Here is a 24,411-nt window from a genome sequence, read left to right as displayed (position 1 = left end):
TATTGTCTTAGTATATATCTGAGAAGATTAATTTTATTTGTCAACCTGATGGGGCTAAGGGATGCTCAGATAACTGGCTAAAAATACTTCTGGGCATGTCTTTCTGAAAGAAATTGCCATTCGGATCAGTAAAGAAGATTTACTCTTCCCAGTGTGGCCAGGCATTGTCCAATTAGTTGGGGCCCTGAATAGAACAAAAAGGTTGAAGAAAGACAAATTATCTGCATCTTTCCTTGAGCTGGGACACATATCTTCCCCTCAGGCAATAGAAATCCTGGATCTCAAGCCTTTAGACTCCAGGGCAGGAAAACTTACAGGAGTTCTCCCCACCCCCGCCATGTTTTCAGGTCTTCAGCTTTGGACTGAATTACATTTGCTTTCCTAGTTCACTAGTTTTCACTAGTTTCTAGCATCCATGTGACAGATTGTGGGACTTGCCAGCCTCTATAATTGTGTGAGTTAATTTCCGTAACAAATCTTCTATATCTATATACTAATAGTTTTGTTTCTTTGGAGAACCTTATACAATATCAACAGAATAATTCATGATGTTCAGAATACACAGTTAAAATGAAGTGAAGAAACACCAAGAAGAAGCTTGTGGATAAAGAGTACTTGCCTGTTAAGAAACATCTCGTTTTAATTATATAGTAATGGAGATGGGGATCACCTTGTTTTGTTTTGTTTTGAGATGAGTCTCACTATGTTGCCCAGGTTGGACTCAAATTCCTAGGTCAAGAGATCTTCCACTTCGTCTTCCCAAGTGGCTGGGACTACAGGAGATCACCTTTTCAAAGCTGAATATCGAAGTCAGAAAATCAACTAAATGAAAGGTAGATTTATCTATAAAAATCAAAATGTTATTTATCATAAAATTCCATAAATAGCTTTGAATAAAAAGACTTTGTAAATAATGACTGCCACATTCAATCATTCATGATAAATTTATGTATTCCTGTCATATTCAAGTATTTTCCAGATTTAGTTTTTTTAATTAAAAAATTCTATGCTGCAATAAAGAACTAAAGCATGAAAATACATTTCAATCAGGAATGACTACACAAAATAATATGTTTCATCTCAAGCAGAGAAGTACTCAAAAATTGAGGTTAATGGTATGAACTCTATAATAATAATGGTCACGTTCAAATAAACGTCAACTCTAATGGTCCCTGTTGTGAGGACAAAGCTATTTAATCACTTTTTGTGACTATTACTTTATCCACAAATGAACATATTAATAGTACCTACTTCAGAGCTATATGAGAAATAAATGAGTTAATACAGATAAGGAAATTAAATGAATTTAATACAGTTAAAGACTTAGAACAAAAAATAATCACTATATACCAGTAATGGTGTTAGTAATCCATAAAATAAAATTTAAAACAGTGGTGATTATACCACCATGTTACACCATTTCGATTTACCAAGATTAGAAAAAGAAAAAAAAAAAAGGCCAAAAATGGTTGCTCACACCTGTAATTTCAGCACTTTGGGAGGCTGAAGAAGGAGGATCATTTGAGTTCAGCATCTCGAAATCAGCTTCTTTATCTTATTTTCTCTTTGCATTCTAGTTTGAATTTGTACTGAAGGATCCTCAAGCTCACTAATTTTTCCTCAGCCATATTCAGTCTGCTGATGAGTCCATCAAATATATTTTTAATTGTTATTAGTTCTTTTATTTCAAGCATTTTCTTCTGATCCTTTTTCAGTTTCCATCTCTCTGCTTATATTACCCATCTATTCTTGAATGTTGTCTAATTCTACCTGTAACATATTGGCCATTATAAATATCCCTACATATGTGTGTCTGATAATTTCAGTGTTACTTCTGAGTCATATTCAGATGCTTGCTTTGTCTCTTCAGACTGTCATTTCCTGACTTTTTTAATGTCTCACAATTTTTTTGTTGAAAGTTGAGCATATTTGTATCAGATAATAGGAAATGATGCAAACACACCTTTACTGTGAGGCTGTCTGTTAATTTGACTGTGAGTTGTGTTGTGTTTAATCTTTGTTATAGCTGTAGGTGTCAGGAGTTTCAAATTCCGCTAGCATCTACTTTCTTTCCTCTGTTGCTTTTGTGTTCTCCTAGGAACTTCTTAAAACCTGAGACTTGCAGCTATTTCAACTGTAATCCACAGTTATTAAACTGAAACCTTGTTGATTTGGTGGTTTTATGGGGGAAAGGAAGCTTTCTATAATATTATAATTAAAACAATCTTTTAGTGACCTTGCATCTCTTGGCGGTGACCTTCACAAGTGTTTCTTTCTCAAGCTGGTGAGACAGAAAGGCCAGAGGATGCTTCGTTAGATAATTGTCCTATTCCCAGGTGTGATAATGATCTGATAAGGTCTTTTCTCCTACCTGCCAGCCAGGTTTTTGTTATGGAGAATGATCTGGGTATATTTCAAGTTGGTTTCTCTACTGCTCCCCAGGCCAGAAGCACCAGGGAATTTCTTGATTCTTTACCATAAGAACTTACTGGAGGTAAAACCCATCAACATGTTAGGGACTTCAAAGACTGCGAACCTCAGGAGTTTATTCCTCATGCTATTTTGCACTCCACTTCCAGCCATTTGTTAAAATTACTCTTTAGGTGCTTCTATCAGGTCATGGCTTCAGCATCTTCTATTCCAGGTAAGCTGATCTGTTTCTTGTGAGATCGGTGATTTTTCGGGCAGTGTCTCCAGATTTCAGGGTACCAGTTTATTCTACTCTCTCAATTCTTTGATTGTTCCTAGAAAATCCATTGATATTTAGGTTGTTCTGGTTTTCTCGTTTAAAAAAAAAAAAAAAAGTTAATGACCAGTATGCTCTTAACCTATTAGAGCTATCGCTAAAGTCAAATGCTTACAATATAATGTTTGAAGAAAACCGTTTTATTTTTAAAGAAAGAAAACAGATCAAAATGCAGAATGTATAGAAATTATTACAACCCTGTTAAACCTACTAACAGTTTGAAATGCTTCCCTTTAGGTGGGAGGGTTACAGTTGGTTGTCTGTTTTTTACCATTCTATGTTTTCCAAATTGTGTTCAGTGACCATATTTTACTTTTATAATTACAAATATATTTGGAAACATTCTAGAACTCAAAGCAGAGACATAATGTAGTTATCTAATGACTTTGGAGAAAATCTGCTTAGTTTGGATTCTTGGCTTTCCTCGTATTCTGAGTGATCCTGGGTGACTTTCTTAATTTTTCAGTGTCTCAGATTTCTCATCTATAAAATAAGAATACTAGTATTGGTATCCCCATAAAACCATCATCAGAATTAAGAGATTAATATATGTAAGCTTCTTAGTATCTTCAAAAACCTTTATTTATTATATTATTTGAAATAAGCAATTGAGAAATCATTTAATTGTTAAAACAGATGTAATCTATTTTTCATTTCCCTTGACAAAGCCATAGTCTGAGTAACTCATCATCTTCTCAAGTGGGCCAATTAACTATTCCTCACCATCTGTCTGGCCAGTGATCTAGTCCCTTGCTCCTAGTCATATGCAATGGCCTTTAAGAGTGTGGAGGTCTAAGAATGCCAGAAGGACACCAGATTGAAGAGAATTTGGCCATGAGAAATCACCAGAGGGGGGAAAAATACATAAATATTGTGTGTGTGTATTGTGTGTGTGTACAAATATTTAGATGGAATAAAATATGCCACTTTAAAAAATTGTTTTTGCAATCTTATCTTGGCTTGCAACTCTGACATCAGTACAATAAATGTGAATATAATGTTGACCCACTTGACTGTCATTCCTCTGTGAAAATCAATGTGTCGTTTGTGTGAGGGATTTTAGTGGAGTTGGCAGGGATCATATCTGACCTTCCTTGTTTATGATACCTTTTGCTAATATTTGTTTTATTCTTCTTTATAAGAACAAACATATTTCTTTCTGACTCTTAAAAAATGAAATATTTTAGTGGGATTGAATCTGTCAGCAGCATGACTTGATGTATTTGATTAACCCATTCCTGGGAAAACGGGTAAACTTTAATTGTTAATGGTAAAAAATAAAATGTATAACAATACTGCATTATAGAAAGCTTCTTAAACTATGCCTGTCATCGCCTAATATTTTTCATACTTGTCTGTAATCCACATAGAGCTTTAATCGACACTACTGTTTTTAACATGAAAGAGAGTAGAATTTTTCATTCTGAAACTGCAATTTTAAATATGATTTTGAAAGTAGATTCTAGAAAATTACAGAGAATATTAAAAATGTTGGGCAGTATTCAAAAAGAGTTTATTCAAACTCCTTATTTACAGTTTATCTTGTATTCAATATAGAAAATGCAAACAATGCAGGGGTACACAATAATTTGAACCTAATATGGAGCTATATGAAAACCATGTTTTTCTCTATGATGAATAAAATATCTCTATTAACTTTAAAGAAAAACAAATTTAAAATGCAATGTTAAATGCTGATAAAAATAACTAATTTTTAAGCCCATGCACACAGTGTTGTATACTTTAAATCTAATATCCCTTTTAATCTTCACAATTGCCAATGAAGTAGACGCTCCTGTCACTATCACTGTATGTATGTAAGTAATAAAGTCCTTGGGAAATTTAGAAGTGTTTTGTTATCAGAGAGATATGATGATACATAACAGTTAGCAACAGTTCTGAACAAAGTCACAGGATCATTAGGTTTCTACACAAGAAGACCACAATCTTTGCATATATAATTCAGAAAATTTTGATAACTAAAAATGCATATCACACAAAAAACAGAATGAGAAGTGTATTTTGTGGGTGGTATTAATAAAACGTGGTTTTTTGTTTGTTTGTTTGTTTGTTTGCGACGGAGTCTCGCCCTGTCACCTAGGCTGGAGTGCAGTGGAGCCATCTCGGCTCACTGGAACCTCTGCTTCCCAGGTTCAAGCAATTCTCCTGCCTCAGCCTCCCCAGTAACTGGGACTACATGCATGCACCACCACGCTCGGCTATTTTTTTTTTTTTAAGTAGAGACAGGGTTTCACCCTGTTGGTCAGGCCTCGGACTCCTGACCTCAAATGATTTGCCCACCTTGGCCTCTCAGAGTACTGGGATTACAGTCATGAGCCAATAACACATTTTTAAGAATACTTTTCATTTCATACTTCCCCCATAAACTAGAATGACATTCAAATTGAAAAGATGGTTGTAAACAAGCATATCAAAATCTGTAAGTTCAAAAAAATTCTATTTGTCCAACACTTGGAGAAGCACTGTTGGTAAATATCTGAAATTGAAAAAATAAGAACAGTGTAGACTCTCACGGCAGCGACCGGGAACACTAGCCATTCACGTGTTGGGTCCTCCTTAGCTGACTCGCCGCCCTAGCCGACGCACCATGGACTCCCTGAGGCAGGTGGTCAACTTTGGGCCTGGTCCCACCAAGCTGCCGCACTCAGTGTTGTTAGAGATACAAAAGGAATTATTAGACTACAAAGGAGTTGGCATTAGTGTTCTTTTTTTTTTTTTTTTTTTTTTTTTTTTGAGACGGAGTATCGCTCTGTCGCCCAGGCTGGAGTGCAGCGGCGCGATCTCGGCTCACTGCAAGCTCCGCCTCCCGGGTTCACGCCATTCTCCTGCCTCAGCCTCCCGAGTAGCTGGGACTACAGGCGCCCACAACCGCGCCCGGCTAATTTTTTGTATTTTTAGTAGAGACGGGGTTTCACCGTGGTCTCGATCTCCTGACCTTGTGATCCGCCCGCCTCGGCCTCCCAAAGTGCTGGGATTACAGGCGTGAGCCACCGCGCCCGGCCAGGAGTTGGCATTAGTGTTCTTGAAATGAGTCACAGGTCATCAGATTTTGCCAAGATTATGAACAATACAGAGAATCTTGTGCGGGAATTGCTAGCCGTTCCAGACAACTATTAAGGTGATTTTTGTGCAAGGAGATGGGTCCGGCCAGTTCAGTGCTGTCCCCTTAAACCTGACTGGCTTGAAAGCAGGAAGGTGTGTGGACTATGTGGTGACAGGAGCTTGGTCACCTAAGCCTGCAGAAGCAAGAAATTTGGGACTATAAATATTGTTCACCCTAAACTTGGGAGTTATACAAAAATTCCAGATCCAAGCACCTGGAACCTCAACCCGGCTGCCTCCCACGTGTACTATTGAGCAAATGAGATGGTGCATGGTGTGGAGTTTGACTTTATACCCAATATCAAGGGAGCAGTACTGGTTTGTGACAAGTCCTCAAACTTCCTGTCCAAGCCAGTGGATGTTTCCAACTTTGATGTGATTTTTGCTGGTGCCCAGAAGAATGTTGGCTCTGCTGCAGTCACCGTGGTGATTGTCCCTGATGACTTGCTGGGGTTTGACCTCCCAGAGTGCCCCTCGGTCCTGGAATACAAGGTGCAGGCTGGAAACAGCTTCTTGTACAACAGGCCTCTATGTTTCCGCATCTACCTCATGGACTTGGTCCCCGAGTGGATTAAAAACAGTGGAGGTGCCGCGGCCATGGAGAAACTTAGCTCCATCAAATCTCAAATCTCAAATGATTTATGAGATTATTGATAATTCTCAAGGATTCTATGTATGTCCAGTGGAGCCCCCAAATAGAAGCAAGATGAGTATTCCTTTATGCATTGGCAATGTCAAAGGAGATGATGCTCTAGAAAAAAGATTTCTTGAGAAAGCTCTTGTACTCAATATGTTGTCCTTGAAAAGGCATAGGTCTGTGGGAGGCATCCAGGTCTCTCAGTATAATGCTGTCATGATTGAAGATGTTCAGAAACTGGCCGCCTTCATGAAAAATTTTTGGGAGATGCATCAGCTATGAACACATCCTAACCAGGATAAACTCTGTTCTTGAACAACATACAAAGTTTAAAGTAACTTGGGGATGGCTACAAAAAGTTAACACACACAGTATTTTTCTCAAATGAACATGTTTATTGTAGACTCTTCTTTCTTGAAAGAACAACAGCAAAACATCTACGGCTCTGTAAAGCTGGTGGGACATAATGTTCACCTTAATTCTGACTTGAACTGGAAGCATTTTAAGAAATCCTGTTGCTTTTCTAACAAATTCCTACTTGTTTTGCCTTTGCTGCTACTATTTCTAGTTACATTTCAAACTTGCCTGTGGACTTAATAATGCAAATTGCAATTAATTTTTTCTGGAATCATGGGAACACCCAGCATAGAGTGTAGGTGGGGCCCTCTAGGTGCTGAATCTAGACATCTGTGGGGTCTCCTTGGTTCAGCAGCAGTTGATTCAAGGTCAATATTGACCATTGGAGGAGTGGTTTAAGAGTACCAGGCAAAGGGTAAACTACAGATAGATCTTTATACTGTTATTACAAGAGAAGTGACATACTTTATATATGTTTATATTAGCAAGGTCTGTTTTTAATACCATATACTTTATATTTCTATACATTGATATTTCTAATAATATGGTTATCAGTGATACATGTAGACACTTTTAGAATTTATTAAATCCTTGACCTTGTGCCTTATTCCATTAGCAACAGTTTCACCTCCTCCCCAGTCTTCCCTTTTCTCTTTTTAAGCTGTTTTATGAATAAGATCTAGAAGTTCTTGATTTATTTTTACTGTTCTTTCCATAAGTAGAAGAGAAAGTTGATTGGTTGGTTGTTTTTCAATTATGCCATTAAACTAAGCATTTCTGTTAAATTACCTTATCCTTTGTTCTCTTGACTGTTTTCTTTGTAATGTTTGAGGACGAGAGTGATACTTCGCTGAAAAGTCTTTCCCCTATTGTTTATCTATTGTCAGTATTTTATGTTGAATATGTAAAGAACATTAAAGTCCTAAAACATCTTAAAAAAAATAAGAACAGTGTAACAAATTTGGTTCTGGGCAAAATTTTAAAATGAGGAGGAGCAATCTGGTAGTAGATGGTATTAAATTGACAATAGAAAATTTATTTAAATACCATTAAAAATAAACCAAATTTAGAAACTTTCATTTCCTGAAGACATGGCATAAAAAATAATAGGCCCCTGTTTTTCTCCTTCCTGGAAGTCGTGCCTAAAGATAACACAAAAGTGAGTTCAAAAATGAAACATCTGAAAATCTAAGACCAGAATTCTGAGAAATCCCTCATGGGAGAGATGGTGTTTTGTCTCCAGATGTGAATGGAGAAACGGTAGGGAGGGAGGAAGAGAAAGGACAATAAACCATAGGCAAAATAATGCTGGGGTTTCCAGAATATCATATAGTTGGAATAATGCAGTATGCAGCATTTTTTTTTTTTTTTTTTTTTTTGAGGCGGAGTCTCGCTCTGTCGCCCAGGCTGGAGTGCAGTGGCGTGATCTTGGCTCACTGCAAGCTCCGCCTCCCGGGTTCCCACCATTCTCCTGCCTCAGCCTCCCGAGTAGCTGGGACTACAGGCGCCGCCACCACGCCCGGCTAATTTTTTTGTATTTTTAGTGGAGACGGGGTTTCATTGTGTTAGCCAGGATGGTCTCGATCTCCTGACCTCGTGATCCGTCCGTCTCGGCCTCCCAAAGTGCTGGGATTACAGGCTTGAGCCACCGCGCCCGGCCAATATGCAGCATTTTCAAATGGCCTTCTTTCACTTAGTATTATTCATTTAAGTTTCCTCTAAGTCTTTTCATTGGCTTGAGAGTTCACTTCTTTTCAGTACTGAAGAATATTCCTTTGTCTGGATGAGCCACAGTTTATTTGTTCATTCATCTTGAAGGACATTTTGATTACTTCAAAGTTTTGGCAATTGTGTATAAAACTCTTATAAACATCTTTGTGCAGGGTTTTGTGTGAAAATAAGTTTTTAAATCATTTGGATAAATACCAAAAACACAATTGTTGGATTGTAACAACAGCATGCTTAGGGAAATGCCAAATGTCTTCTCAAGTAGCTGCTATGGACTCAACTTTGTCCCCCAAAAATTCATACACTGAAGGGCTAACCCCCAATGTGATGGTATTTAGAGGTGGGGCTTTTGATAGATAATTATGTTTAGATGATGGCATAAGGGTAGAACCCTCATGATGGGATTAGTACCCTTATAAGAAGAGACACAAAAATATCTTGCTTGCTTTCTGTCCATCATTTAAGAACAAATGGTTCTTAAAACAAGAACCATTCTATATTCCCACTAGCAATTAATGAGGGTTCATATTTCTCTACATCCTTAACACCATTGGTTGTCATTGGTGCTTTGGATTGTGTGTGTTCTAATATATGTGTAGTGAATCTCATTCTTATTTTCAATTGCATTTCCCTGATGACATAGGATGTGGAGCATCTTTTCATATGCTTGCTTTCCCTCTGTATGTATTTTCTGGTGAAGTGTCTGTTCAGGTATTTTGTGCATTTTTTAAATTCAGTTGTTGCTATTGGAAGGTTCTGTATGTATTTGGGATAATGATCCTTTATGACATATATCTTTGCAAATATTTTCTTTGAGTTTGTGGCTTATCTTCTCATTTCCTTAGCAGTGTCTTTCATAAAGCACAAGATTTTAATTTTAATGAATTTCAGCTTATTGATAATTTATTCCATGGATTGTGCTTTTGGAGTTATATCTGGAAAGACATCTCCGTACCCATTTTTTTTACGTTATCTTCAAGTATTTGTATAATGTTGTATTTTAGAATTAGGTCTATGGTTAATTTTGAGTTAATTTTTGGGAAGTGTGTAAGGTCCAGTTTATTTCTTTCCTCTCTCTCTCTTTCTTTTCTTTTTTTCTTTTCTTTCTTTCTTTCTTTTTTTTTTTTTCAACTGGAGTCTCATTCTGTCGCCCAGACTGGAGTGCAGTGGCACAATCTCGGCTCACTGCAAGCTCTGCCCTCTGGGTTCATGCCATTCTCCTGCCTCAGTCTCCTGAAAACTGGGACTACAGACACCTGTCACCATGCCTGGCTAATTTTTTTGTATTTTTAGTAGAGATGGGGTTTCACTGTGTTAGCCAGGATGGTCTTGATATCCTGACCTCGTGATCTGCCTGCCTCGGTCTCCCAAAGCACTGGGATTACAAGTGTGAGCCACCGCACCCAGCCTTTTCTTTTCTTCCCCCTACTCGCTCCCTCCCTCCCTTCCTTCCTCCCTCCCTCTTTCTCTTTTCTTTCTCTCTCCTTCCTTCCTTCTTCTCTTCTATCTTCTCTCTCTTCTCCTCTCCTCCCCTCTCCTCCCTTCTCCTCCCCTCCATTTCCCTTCCCTTCCCTTCCCTTCCCTTCCCTTCCCTTCCCTTCCCTTCCCTTCCCTTCCCTTCCCTTCCCTTCCCTTCCCTTCCCTTCCCTCCCCTCCCCTCTCCTCTCCTCTCCTCTCCTCTTCTCTTCTCTATTCTCTTTTATTTTTTTTTCCATATGGCTGTTCATTTGTCCCAGGATCATTTGTAAAGAAGAACACCTTTTATCCATTGCGTTTCCTTTCTTCCTTGTCAAAGATTGGTTAACTAAATTAATGTTGGTCTATTTCTGGGCTCACTCTTCCATTCCATTAATATATATGTCTATTATTTTACCAGTACCAACACTGTCTTCACTGCTATAGTCTTATATTAAGTCTTGAAGACAGGTAATGTCAGTCCTTTAACTTTTTCCATCTCATGCAATATTATATTGGCTAATTTGGGTCTTTTTCCTTTCCATATAAACTTCAAAATTAGTTTGCCAATATCCACAAAATAATTTGCTAAATCTTTGGTTGGAATTTAGTTAAATCTACAGATTAAAATGGGATGAACTGACATCTTGGTGATATTGAATCTTTATTCATGAACTTGAAATATCTCTCTAAGTATTTCTTCTTTGATTTCTTTCATCAGAATTTTGGAGTTTTCTTTATATAGATCTTGTACGTCTTTTGTTAGATTTACAAGTGTTTTGTTTCTTAGGGTGCCAGTGTAAATGGTATTTTGTTTTTAATTTCAAGTTCTACTTGTTTATTACTGGTATATAGAAAAGTGATTGGCTTTTTAGTACGTTAACCTTGTATTCTGCGACTTACTATAATTGCTTCATAGTTTTGCAATTTTTTTCAATTCTTTAAGATTTTCTACATAGATAATCATTCATCTGCAAAGACAGCATTATTTCTTCTTTTTGAATCAGTATTCATTTAATTTCTTTTCTTTTCTAATTGTTAACTAAGACTTTAAGTATACGTTGAGAATAAGTGGTGAGGGAACATCCTTGTCATGTTTCTGAGTTTAGGGAGAAATATTTTAGCTTCTCACAATTAATTATAATGTTAACTGTGTTTTTTTTCCATAAATGTGCTTATCAACTTGAGGAATTCACTCTCTATTTATAATTTGCTAATTGTTTTTATCAGAAATTGGTTTTGAATTTTGTTAAGTGCTTTATCTGGTTCTGTTGATATGATCATGTGATGTTTCTTTTTCACTCTGTTGATGTAATGGATTACATTAATCAAATTTTCAATGTTGCGCTAGCCTTAAATGCCTGGAATAAGTCTAATTTGGTAATGGTGTTGAGGCAGGAAAGAAAGAAAGAAAAATAAACTTAAAAAAAAGGAAAACAGACTTTCTATATTAGGCTGACTCATCCCAAAGATAGTAACAGGCAAAGCCTGGACCCAGGTGACATCTTAATAACATTATCTAGGAAGCTAAGACTCAAAAGAATGTGCTTTGAAGACTCTACCAGCACTCCCTCAATATAAGGATAAGAAAAAATAAATTTTCCTCTCTCCTTTTGTAATTTCCCCCTCGAATCCCACCCCCCTCCACGTGATTGTACCTTGCTCTGCAAGTTTTATAACATTATAGATTCCTGTTTTCTGTAACTAGTAACTTCAAGTGTTTTTTTTTTTTTAATCTGAGTAGTACAGTGAAGTTTATAAGACATGCCTGAGCTGGCCTGGACTGCAGCCATGTAGGCGCCATGGCAAAGGTTATGAGATAAGCCCACGCAAGGCACCTAGAGTAAGCCTAGATAACAGCCATCTGGGCCGCAGAGCAAGAGTCACATGTAATCCTGAGTTATGCACCTTTTACAATTTGATTAACTGCCTTTGTTCTGCCTCTGTATCCTTACTTTCATGCCACTGTGCTTTGCACCACTGTAAGCTTGTTTCAAGCTAGCCCACCGCCTTTTAGCAGTGTGTATAAAAGTCAAGTGCTGTCTTTGTTCTGGGCCCAGTGTTTGGATGTTAATCTGCTGGGTCTGAGTGCACTCAGTAAAGTCCTCCTGTACCACCTATTGGTCTCTCCAGTCTCCTGATTCCCACAACCGTGTATAATTCCTTCCCTAAATTGTTGAATTCAGTTTTCTAATATCTTGTTAAGAATTAAGAATTTTGCATCTTAACAGATACTGAAAGATACTCGTCTGTAGTTTTTTTCTTTTTCTTTCTTTTTTTTTTTTTTGATAAGATCTTTGTCCAGTTTTGGTATTGGGGCTACGCTGGCCTCATAGAATAAGTTAGAAATAATCCCTCTGCTTCTATACTATAAATGAGATTATAGAGGACTTTTATAATTTCTTCATTAAATGTTTTGTAGGATTCACCAGCAACCCATCTGTTCTGGTGTTTCTGGTTTAGCAGGTTAATAAATATCGATTAAATTACTCTAGTAGATAAAGCCCTGTGTTAGTCTGTTTTCACATGGCAATAAAGATGCTACTCAAGACTTGGTAATTTATAAACAAAAGAGGCTTCATTGACTCACAGTTCTGCATGGCTGAGGAGGCCTCAGGAAACTTAAAATCATGGCAGAAGGAGAAGCAGGCACCTTGTTCACCAGGAGATAGGAGAGTGAGTGCTTGTGAAGGAGGAACTGTCAAACACTTATAAAACCACCAGATTTTGTGAGAAATCACTATCATGAGAACAGCATGGGAGAAACCACCCCTGTGATTCAATCATCATCTCCCACCTGGTCTCTCCCTCGACACATGGGGATTATGGGATTACAACTTGAGATGAGATTTAGGTGGGAATACAGAGCCAAACCATATCAAGCCCTATTCACATTGTCTATTTCTTCCTATGTGTTAGCAGATTGTGTCATTTAAGAAATTGGTCAATTTCATCAAGGTTATTGAATGTGTAGGCATTGACTTGTTCATACTATTTCTCTATTTTCCTTTTGATATCCATGGGATCTGTAATGATGTTCCCTCTTTCACTTCTGTTATTAGTAATTGTGTCTTCTCTTTTCTCTTTGAGTTAGCTTGGGTAGAGGTTTATCTGTTTCACTGATCTTTCCAAAGAACCAGTTTTTGATTCTTTTGATTTTTCCTACTAATTTTCTGTTTTTGATGTCACTGATTTATGTTTTAATTATTTTTATTATTTTATCCTGCTTATTTTGAATGTAATTTGCTTTTCTTTTTCTAGTTTTAAAGGGAGAAGATAAGATTATTAAAATGAGATTGTCTTACTTTCAATGCTAAACATTTATCAGTAAGCACTGCTTTCACTGCATTCTACAAATTTAATGTCATACTTCTGTTTTAACTTACTTTAAAGAATTAAAAAATATTCTCTTGAGATTTCATCTTTGGTCTATGCATTATTTAGAAGTGTGTTGTTTAGTCTGTATGTATTTTGGAATTTTTCTAGTTTAATTCCATTGGTGTGTAAGAGCATACACTGTATAATTATATTTTTACTACATATACTTTATCACATATCTGTCTATTTATCGATACCACTACATATCCATCAATCAATCTTGCTTCTTTTTTTAAATAAAAATACATTTCAGAGTAACTTTCTGACTTCATACATTTCTTCCTAAAATATTATTATGCACATTTTTAATATAATGTTTTCTTACAAATTTTTCTTTTCTAGGAAAATTTACTTATGGGAAAATTTATAAATCTTTATCGTACCACTTGATGAATTTGATTGTATGTACACTTGTGTAAAGCAAACTCATCCAAATAAATAACTTTATTATCATCCTAAAACATTTCCTTATGCTCATTCTCATTCAAATACTTTTACTCATACTATAAATATAAACAATGTCCTCATTATTTTCCCACCAGAGATTAATGAAACCTCCCCTAAATATTCATACTAATTGAGTCATAATTATGTACTCTTTGTATCTTATTTGTTTTACTCAGGATAAGCATCTTTTTTATTGTTTTGTTTTTGTTTTTGAGAAAGAACCCAACTCTTGTCTCCCAGGCTGGAGTGCAGTAGCACAATCATGGCTCACTATAGCCTCAATCTCCTAGGCTCAAGCCCTCCTCTCACCTCAGCCTCCTGAGTATGTAGGACTACAGGCATGTGCTACCAAATCCAGCTATTTTTATTATTATTATTATTTTAGGAGAGATGCAGTCTTGCTATGTTGCCAGGCTTGTCTCAAATTCCTGAGCTCAAGGAAGCCTCCCGCCTTGACCACCCAAATGCCGGGATTATAGGTGTGAGCCACTGCACTTTGCCCAGGATAAGCACCTTAAAATTAATCCATTTCATATTGCAGATCAGAAATTCACTCCATTGGGGGGGGGTGGAGCAAGATGGCCGAATAGGAACAGCTCCAGTCTCCAACTCCCAGCGCGAGCGACACAGAAGACCAGTGATTTCTGCATTTTCAACTGAGGTACTGGGTTCATCTCACTGGGGAGTGCCAGACGATCGGTGCTGGTCAGCTGCTGCAGCCCCACCAGCGAGAGCTGAAGCGGGGCGAGGCATTGCCTCACCTGGGAAGCGCAAGGGGGAAGGGAATCCCTTTTCCTAGCCAGGGGAACTGAGACACACAACACCTGGAAAATCGGGTAACTCCCACCCCAATACTGCGCTTTAAGCAAACAGGAACACCAGGAGATCATATCCCACACCTGGCCGGGAGGGTCCCACACCCACGGAGCCTCCCTCATTGCTAGCACAGCAGTCTGAGATCTACCGGCAAGGCAGCAGCGAGGCTGGGGGAGGGGCGCCCGCCATTGCTGAGGCTTAAGTAGGTAAACAAAGCTGCTGGGAAGCTCGAACTGGGTGGAGCTCACAGCAGTTCAAGGAAACCTGCCTGTCTCTGTAGACTCCACCTCTGGGGACAGGGCAATAACAAACGCAGCCAAAACCTCTGCAGACACAAACGACTCTGTCTGACAGCTAAGAATAGAGCAGTGGATCTCCCAACACGGAGGTTGAGATCTGAGAAGGGACATACTCCCTGCTCAAGTGGGTCCCTGACCCCTGAGTAGCCTAACTGGGAGACAGCCCCCACTAGGGGCAGTCTGACACCCCACACCTCACAGGGTGGAGTACACCCCTGAGAGGAAGCTTCCAAAGCAAGAATCAGACAGGTACACTCGATGTTCAGAAATATTCTATCTTCTGCAGCCTCTGCTGCTGATACCCAGGCAAACAGGGTCTGGAGTGGACCTCAAGCAATCTCCAACAGACCTACAGCTGAGGGTCCTGACTGTTAGAAGGAAAACTATCAAACAGGAAGGACACCTACACCAAAACCCCATCAGTACATCACCATCATCAAAGACCAGACGCAGATAAAACCACAAAGATGGGGAAAAAGCAGGGCAGAAAAGCCGGAAATTCAAAAAATAAGAGCACATCTCCCCCGGCAAAGGAGCGCAGCTCATCGCCAGCAACGGATCAAAGCTGGACGGAGAATGACTTTGACGAGATGAGAGAAGAAGGCTTCAGTCCATCAAATTTCTCAGAGCTAAAGGAGGAATTACGTACCCAGCACAAAGAAACTAAAAATCTTGAAAAAAAAGTGGAAGAATTGATGGCTAGAGTAATTAATGCAGAGAAGGTCCTAAACGAAATGAAAGAGATGAAAACCATGACACGAGAAATACGTGACAAATGCACAAGCTTCAGTAACCGACTCGATCAACTGGAAGAAAGAGTATCTGCGATTGAGGATCAAATGAATGAAATGAAGCGAGAAGAGAAACCAAAAGAAAAAAGAAGAAAAAGAAATGAACAAAGCCTGCAAGAAGTATGGGATTATGTAAAAAGACCAAATCTACGTCTGATTGGGGTGCCTGAAAGTGAGGGGGAAAATGGAACCAAGTTGGAAAACACTCTTCAGGATATCATCCAGGAGAACTTCCCCAACCTAGTAGGGCAGGCCAACATTCAAATCCAGGAAATACAGAGAACGCCACAAAGATACTCCTCGAGAAGAGCAACTCCAAGACACATAATTGCCAGATTCACCAAAGTTGAAATGAAGGAAAAAATCTTAAGGGCAGCCAGAGAGAAAGGTCGGGTTACCCACAAAGGGAAGCCCATCAGACTAACAGCAGATCTCTCGGCAGAAACTCTCCAAGCCAGAAGAGAGTGGGGGCCAATATTCAACATTCTTAAAGAAAAGAATTTTAAACCCAGAATTTCATATCCAGCCAAACTAAGTTTCATAAGTGAAGGAGAAATAAAATCCTTTACAGATAAGCAAATGCTTAGAGATTTTGTCACCACTAGGCCTGCCTTACAAGAGACCCTGAAGGAAGCACTAAACATGGAAAGGAACAACCGGTACCAGCCATTGCAAACACATGCCAAAATGTAAAGACCATCGAGGCTAGGAAGAAACTGCATCAACTAACGAGCAAAATAACCAGTTAATATCATAATGGCAGGATCAAGTTCACACATAACAATCTTAACCTTAAATGTAAATGGACTAAATGCTCCAATTAAAAGACACAGACTGGCAAACTGGATCAAGAGTCAAGACCCATCAGTCTGCTGTATTCAGGAGACCCATCTCACACGCAGAGACATACATAGGCTCAAAATAAAGGGATGGAGGAAGATTTACCAAGCAAATGGAGAACAAAAAAAGCAGGGCTTGCAATACTAGTCTCTGATAAAACAGACTTTAAACCATCAAAGATCAAAAGAGACAAAGAAGACCATTACATAATGGTAAAGGGATCAATTCAACAGGAAGAGCTAACTATCCTAAATATATATGCACCCAATACAGGAGCACCCAGATTCATAAAGCAAGTCCTTAGAGACTTACAAAGAGACTTAGCCCCCCTTACAATAATAATGGGAGACTTCAACACTCCACTGTCAACATTAGACAGATCAACGAGACAGAAAGTTAACAAGGATATCCAGGAATTGAACTCACCTCTGCAGCAAGCAGACCTAATAGACATCTATAGAACTCTCCACCCCAAATCAATAGAATATACATTCTTCTCAGCACCACATCGTACTTACTCCAAAATCGACCACGTAATTGGAAGTAAAGCACTCCTCAGCAAATGTACAAGAACAGAAATTATAACAAACTGTCTCTCAGACCACAGTGCAATCAAACTAGAACTCAGGACTAAGAAACTCAATCAAAACCGCTCAACTACATGGAAACTGAACAACCTGCTCCTGAATGACTACTGGGTACATAACGAAATGAAGGCAGAAATAAAGATGTTCTTTGAAACCAATGAGAACAAAGATACAACATACCAGAATCTCTGGGACACATTTAAAGCAGTGTGTAGAGGGAAATTTATAGCACTAAATGCCCACAAGAGAAAGCAGGAAAGATCTAAAATTGACACTCTAACATCGCAATTAAAATAACTAGAGAAGCAAGAGCAAACACATTTGAAAGCTAGCAGAAGGCAAGAAATAACTAAGATCAGAGCAGAACTGAAGGAGATAGAGACACAAAAAACTCTCCAAAAAATCAATGAATCCAGGAGTTGGTTTTTTGAAAAGATCAACAAAATTGACAGACCACTAGCAAGACTAATAAAGAAGAAAAGAGAGAAGAATCAAATCGACGCAATTAAAAATGATAAAGGGGATATCACCACCGACCCCACAGAAATACAAACTACCATCAGAGAATACTATAAACACCTCTACGCAAATAAACTGGAAAATCTAGAAGAAATGGATAATTTCCTGGACACTTACACTCTTCCAAGACTAAACCAGGAAGAAGTTGAATCCCTGAATAGACCAATAGCAGGCTCTGAAATTGAGGCAATAATTAATAGCCTACCAACCAAAAAAAGTCCAGGACCAGATGGATTCACAGCTGAATTCTACCAGAGGTACAAGGAGGAGTTGGTACCATTCCTTCTGAAACTATTCCAATCAATAGAAAAAGAGGGAATCCTCCCTAACTCATTTTATGAGGCCAACATCATCCTGATACCAAAGCCTGGCAGAGACACAACAAAAAAAGAGAATTTTAGACCAATATCCCTGATGAACATCGATGCAAAAATCCTCAATAAAATACTGGCAAACCGGATTCAGCAACACATCAAAAAGCTTATCCACCATGATCAAGTGGGCTTCATCCCTGGGATGCAAGGCTGGTTCAACATTCGCAAATCAATAAACATAATCCAGCATATAAACAGAACCAAAGACAAGAACCACATGATTATCTCAATAGATGCAGAAAAGGCTTTTGACAAAATTCAACAGCCCTTCATGCTAATAACGCTCAATAAATTCGGTATTGATGGAACGTACCTCAAAATAATAAGAGCTATTTATGACAAACCCACAGCCAATATCATACTGAATGGGCAAAAACTGGAAAAATTCCCTTTGAAAACTGGCACAAGACAGGGATGCCCTCTCTCACCACTCCTATTCAACATAGTGTTGGAAGTTCTGGCTAGGGCAATCAGGCAAGAGAAAGAAATCAAGGGTATTCAGTTAGGAAAAGAAGAAGTCAAATTGTCCCTGTTTGCAGATGACATGATTGTATATTTAGAAAACCCCATTGTCTCAGCCCAAAATCTCCTTAAGCTGATAAGCAACTTCAGCAAAGTCTCAGGATACAAAATTAATGTGCAAAAATCACAAGCATTCTTATACACCAGTAACAGACAAACAGAGAGCCAAATCAGGAATGAACTTCCATTCACAATTGCTTCAAAGAGAATAAAATACCTAGGAATCCAACTTACAAGGGATGTAAAGGACCTCTTCAAGGAGAACTACAAACCACTGCTCAGTGAAATCAAAGAGGACACAAACAAATGGAAGAACATACCATGCTCATGGATAGGAAGAATCAATATCGTGAAAATGGCCATACTGCCTAAGGTAATTTATAGATTCAATGCCATCCCCATCAAGCTACCAATGAGTTTCTTCACAGAATTGGAAAAAACTGCTTTAAAGTTCATATGGAACCAAAAAAGAGCCCACATCTCCAAGACAATCCTAAGTCAAAAGAACAAAGCTGGAGGCATCACGCTACCTGACTTCAAACTATACTACAAGGCTACAGTAACCAAAACAGCATGGTACTGGTACCAAAACAGAGACATAGACCAATGGAACAGAACAGAGTCCTCAGAAATAATACCACACATCTACAGCCATCTGATCTTTGACAAACCTGACAAAAACAAGAAATGGGGAAAGGATTCCCCATTTAATAAATGGTGCTGGGAAAATTGGCTAGCCATAAGTAGAAAGCTGAAACTGGATCCTTTCCTTACTCCTTATACAAAAATTAATTCAAGATGGATTAGAGACTTAAATGTTAGACCTAATACCCTAAAAATCCTAGAGGAAAACCTTGGTAGTACCATTCAGGACATAGGCATGGGCAAAGACTTCATGTCTAAAACACCAAAAGCAACGGCAGCAAAAGCCAAAATTGACAAATGGGATCTCATTAAACTAAAGAGCTTCTGCACAGCAAAAGAAACTACCATCAGAGTGAACAGGCAACCTACAGAATGGGAGAAAATTTTTGCAATCTACTCATCTGACAAAAGGCTAATATCCAGAACCTACAAAGAACTCAAACAAATTTACAAGAAAAAAACAAACAACCCCATCAAAAAGTGGGCAAAGGATATGAACAGACATTTCTCAAAAGAAGACATTCATACAGCCAACAGACACATGAAAAAATGCTCATCATCACTGGCCATCAGAGAAATGCAAATCAAAACCACAATGAGATACCATCTCACACCAGTTAGAATGGCAATCATTAAAAAGTCAGGAAACAACAGGTGCTGGAGAGGATGTGGAGAAATAGGAACACTTTTACACTGTTGGTGGGATTGTAAACTAGTTCAACCATTATGGGAAACAGTATGGCGATTCCTCAAGGATCTAGAACTAGATGTACCATATGACCCAGCCATCCTATTACTGGGGATATACCCAAAGGATTGTAAATCATGCGGCTATAAAGACACATGCACACGTATGTTTATTGCAGCACTATTCACAATAGCAAAGACTTGGAATCAACCCAAATGTCCATCAGTGGCAGATTGGATTAAGAAAATGTGGCACATATACACCATGGAATACTATGCAGCCATCAAAAAGGATGAATTTGTGTCCTTTGTAGGGACATGGATGCAGCTGGAAACCATCATTCTTAGCAAACTATCACAAGAACAGAAAACCAAACACCGCATGTTCTCACTCATAGGTGGGAACTGAACAATGAGATCACTTGGACTCAGGAAGGGGAACATCACACACTGGGGCCTATCATGGGGAAGGGGGAGGGGGGTGGGATTGCATTGGGAGTTATACCTGATGTAAATGACGAGTTGATGGGTGCAGCACACCAACATGGCACAAGTATACATATGTAACAAACCTGCACGTTATGCACATGTACCCTACAACTTAAAGTATAATAATAATAAATAAATTAAAAAAAAAAAAAAAGAAAACTATGCTAAGTGGGAAAAGCCAGATGAAAGGTCACACATTCTATGATTCGTTTTATATGAAACATACAGACTAGGTAAATCCATAGAAACATAAAGCACCTTAGGGGATTTCAGGAGCCTGGAAAGGTAGGGGGTGAGGGGTGGATAGGAGAGTGACTGCTAATGGATACAGGTGTCCTTTTGGGGAGATGAAAATGTTTTGGAACTAAATAGAGGTGGTGGCTGCATGGCATTGTGCTAAATGTGCTAAATGCCACTGAACTGCTCACTTTAAAATGGTGAATTTTATGTTATATGAATGTCATCTCAATAAAAAGAATAAATAAATAAAAAAAAAAGAAATTCACTCCATTATATTACTAAGAAATATTTCACAGCAGGAATTTATCTTACAGTTTGTATATATTCCCTGGGTCAGGGACACTTTTTCCAGGTTTATGATATCACTAATTGAACTACTATTTCCGTTTTATTGGCAGAATTTTTATTTATCTAGGTGTGAGATTGCTATGTTATAGAACAGGTGCGTGTTTAACTTTATAAGAAACTGAAAGACCGTCTTTCTGTAGTGCTTGTGGTACTTTACATACATCCGAAGTATTCTGGTTGCTTCACTCCTCAACATGTAGTTCCCTGGTGGCTATACAGTGATATTTCACTCTAGATTTAATTTGCAATTACCTAATGGCAAATGTCTTTAAGTACTCTCTCATGTGTATATTGGTCATTCATACTTCTTCCTGTTAAGTGCCTGTTTAAATCATTACCCCACTCAAAATACGGGTTTTTTGTCCTTTTAATGTTGAGGTATAATTTTTCTTTATTACCAATGTATCAGTGTTTTTTGTCAGGTATGTTTGTGAATATTTTCTCCCTGATTATTCCTTGCCTATTTATTTTTGACAAAGTTTTATATAAGGAGAATTTTAATAAAGTAAAATTTATTGATGGCCAGTGCTTTCTGTGTACTGCCTAAATAACTTTTACTATCTCAGGTCATAAAAACATGGTCCTTATTTTCTTTTGGAAAGATCTTTAGTTTGGATTTTAAGCTAAGATCAATCTCCAATAGAGGGTCAAGGTATATATACATATATACACACACACATATATACACACACACACACATATATGTGTATGTATATGTGTGTATATACATGTATATATATATACCATGTGGCTTTCCATTTGCTCAATGTTACTTTTGTTTTTTCTATATTTTATCTATCCATATGGCTACACAGCCCAGTTACTATATATGCTCTGTGTTTTCTCCATATAACTATCCAGCTGTTATAAAATATTTTATGGAAAGACTTTCGTCATCCATTGAATTGTTTTGTGCTTTTTGTTTTGATTTTATTTCTTGGGTGTATATTCTGTTCTGTTAATATTTTGATTGATCTTTACGGCAGTAACCCACTGTCTTGAATCCTGAATCTTTTTATAGTTCAACTTTAAGTCAGATGGTGAAAGTGCTTCAAATTTGTACTTTGATTTTTAGGATTGCTTTGGAAAAATCTATGTCTTGTACATATACATTTATATTTCTAATAAAAAATGCTAACTGTAGCTTATGATTTGCATTTTGTTGTATCTACATAATGAAGATAATTGAATATTAACAATACTGAGGTTTCAACACCATGGACATGACATATCTCTTCAATTATCTAAGCCATTTTTACTTATTTCAGAAAATATTTTACTTTCTGATTGTATGTATTTATGCATTTTCTGTATCTTTGTTAAATTTCTCATTAATACTATCAATATTATTGATACTTGAAAGTGGTATTATTTGTTGTCAGTATGCAGAATTACAATTCATTTTTAAGTATTGTCTTTTTAAAAATTATGTATTTATGTATTTATGTATTTATGTATGTATGTATTTATTTATTTATTTATTTAGAGACCAGGTCTCTCTGCCACCCAGACTAGAATGCAATGGTATGATTATAGCTCACTGCAACTTCATCTACCCAGACTCAAGCAATCCTCCAAGTTCAGCCTTCCAAGTAGCTGGAACTACAGGCAGATGCCACCATGTCTAGTTAATGTTTTAAAATTTTTTTCGTAGAGATGGGGTCTCACTTTGCTGCCCAGTCTGGCCTGTAACTCCTGGGGTCAAGACTCCTGGTATGTAACTCCTGGGCGCAAGCAGTCTTTCTACTTTGCCTCTCACAGTGCTGGGATTACAGGCGTGGGCGACCATGCCCAGCCTAGTATTGTCTTTTTATAGTGTGGTCTTGCTCAGTTTAATTATTAGTTCAAATAGATTTTTTGTAGACGCCATAAGGATTTCTAACTAAACCCTTATGTCATCTGGAAGTAAAGAAGGTTTTACTCCTTTTCAAAAAAAAAATCAATAGGCTTTATTTTATTTTTCTGACTTTATTATAATAGGTAGATCTTCATTAAAATGTGAGAATGAAATGATGGCAGTAAAAACTTTGCTTTAGTCTCAAAATTGAGAGGAAAGTATTCAAAATGTCATGACTAATGCATTTATTTTCCATTCTTTTTCTAGTATATTATTAAACTTGTGTGTTGTATTAACAAATTCCTTCATTTTACTTGTGTTTTCAGTTTGATTTTTTACTCTATTTTCTATTTAAATCTTAATTTTTTCGAAGTTTTCCATTGTCTTTTTAAACTTTCTTTAATATATTAACCATTGCTCTTTTAAAGTCTCCAACCGATTTTTTCCAATAGATTATTTTTTCTTCCGTTGCTTTTTGTTTGCTTGTAGTTTCTTGTCAATTAACTTTGTTTCTTGTTTGTTTATTTTGATTTGTGTTTTAGGTTTTTTTTTTCTTTTTTTTCCCCATGGCTTACTAATATATTTAGATATCGAGAATCAAAGATGGAATTCTGGTTCAAGATGGCTGACTAGAGACATTGGACACTCGCCCTCTCCAGACAAGAACCAAAATTATGAATAGATAATAACACCTCAAATAGAACATCTAGGAAAGAATACTAGTCTAACAGAGAAATCACAGGATACAGCTGAGACACAGAAGAGAAGGGAGCAAGAGACCAGCTTGGTGGAGGTGGGCCAGGAGCCTAGAGGGAATTGGCATTGTGGGGATAGAGTAAGTGTAAGAACTTCAGTGGCCCACATCCTACCATGGACTGCTGCAATCTGAAATACAGGAGAGCTCCTCTGCCCACATGAATGCTGACATAAGTGTGAGCAGTGATCTAGAGACTCTACGAGGGCATCACACCAGTCAGGGACCTTGGCTGGGTCGCTCACACCCTCAAGACCTAAGCATTGCAGCAGGACATCATTTTAAGAACATAGCCATTATGAAACTGCATGCTGCCTTAGAAACTACAGCCCCCATGTCTCTACATCCCAGGAACCACCCCCAACACACACACACCCTTGTCCATCTAGAGGGCTACAGCAGCACAGCACTAACTAGAGCCAAAGTGCTGTGGGTCCCCAATACTGAAGCCTACTCCCTGAGGAAAGGATGGTGCAACACACCCAAAAAATATCCCAGGGACAAAGGAACCCAAAGAGTGCATTTTCAGAGCTGTAAGAAATAACCTTGCCCTTAGTAGTGGCACAAATTCTGTGCTTGGGCTCCCAAGAAGATAGTGAGACCTCCTGCAAACACTGCTTCAGCAGTTGCTGCCACCGGTGAGCCTGACAACGGACTGTCGGGTTGGGTACAGTGACCCCACCCCCACCAGTGGAGCAACCTCTGTGCTCAGGCTCACATAAAGAACATAGAGCACAAGATACCTTTCCCCATCTGCACAGTGCTGCAGCTGTAGCCACTGCTGTTGCCACG

The 24,411-nt window shown here is 38.0% G+C and overlaps 1 long non-coding RNA gene and 1 pseudogene across 1 annotated transcript in view; both read left to right on the top strand.

Annotated features, from left to right (window-relative positions):
* Positions 1–24,411, top strand: part of LOC139357912 (uncharacterized) — a 559,919-nt gene that overhangs the window by 263,296 nt on the left and 272,212 nt on the right. The window lies entirely within an intron of this gene.
* LOC105465448 (phosphoserine aminotransferase-like) lies at positions 5,340–6,788 on the top strand (annotated as a pseudogene).

The sequence above is a fragment of the Macaca nemestrina genome, chromosome 13 (genome assembly GCF_043159975.1).
Source record: "Macaca nemestrina isolate mMacNem1 chromosome 13, mMacNem.hap1, whole genome shotgun sequence".
Lineage (NCBI taxonomy): Eukaryota > Metazoa > Chordata > Mammalia > Primates > Cercopithecidae > Macaca > Macaca nemestrina.
The sequence above is the reverse complement of the archived record's forward strand: the minus strand, read 5'-3'. Positions and strand labels throughout refer to the sequence as shown.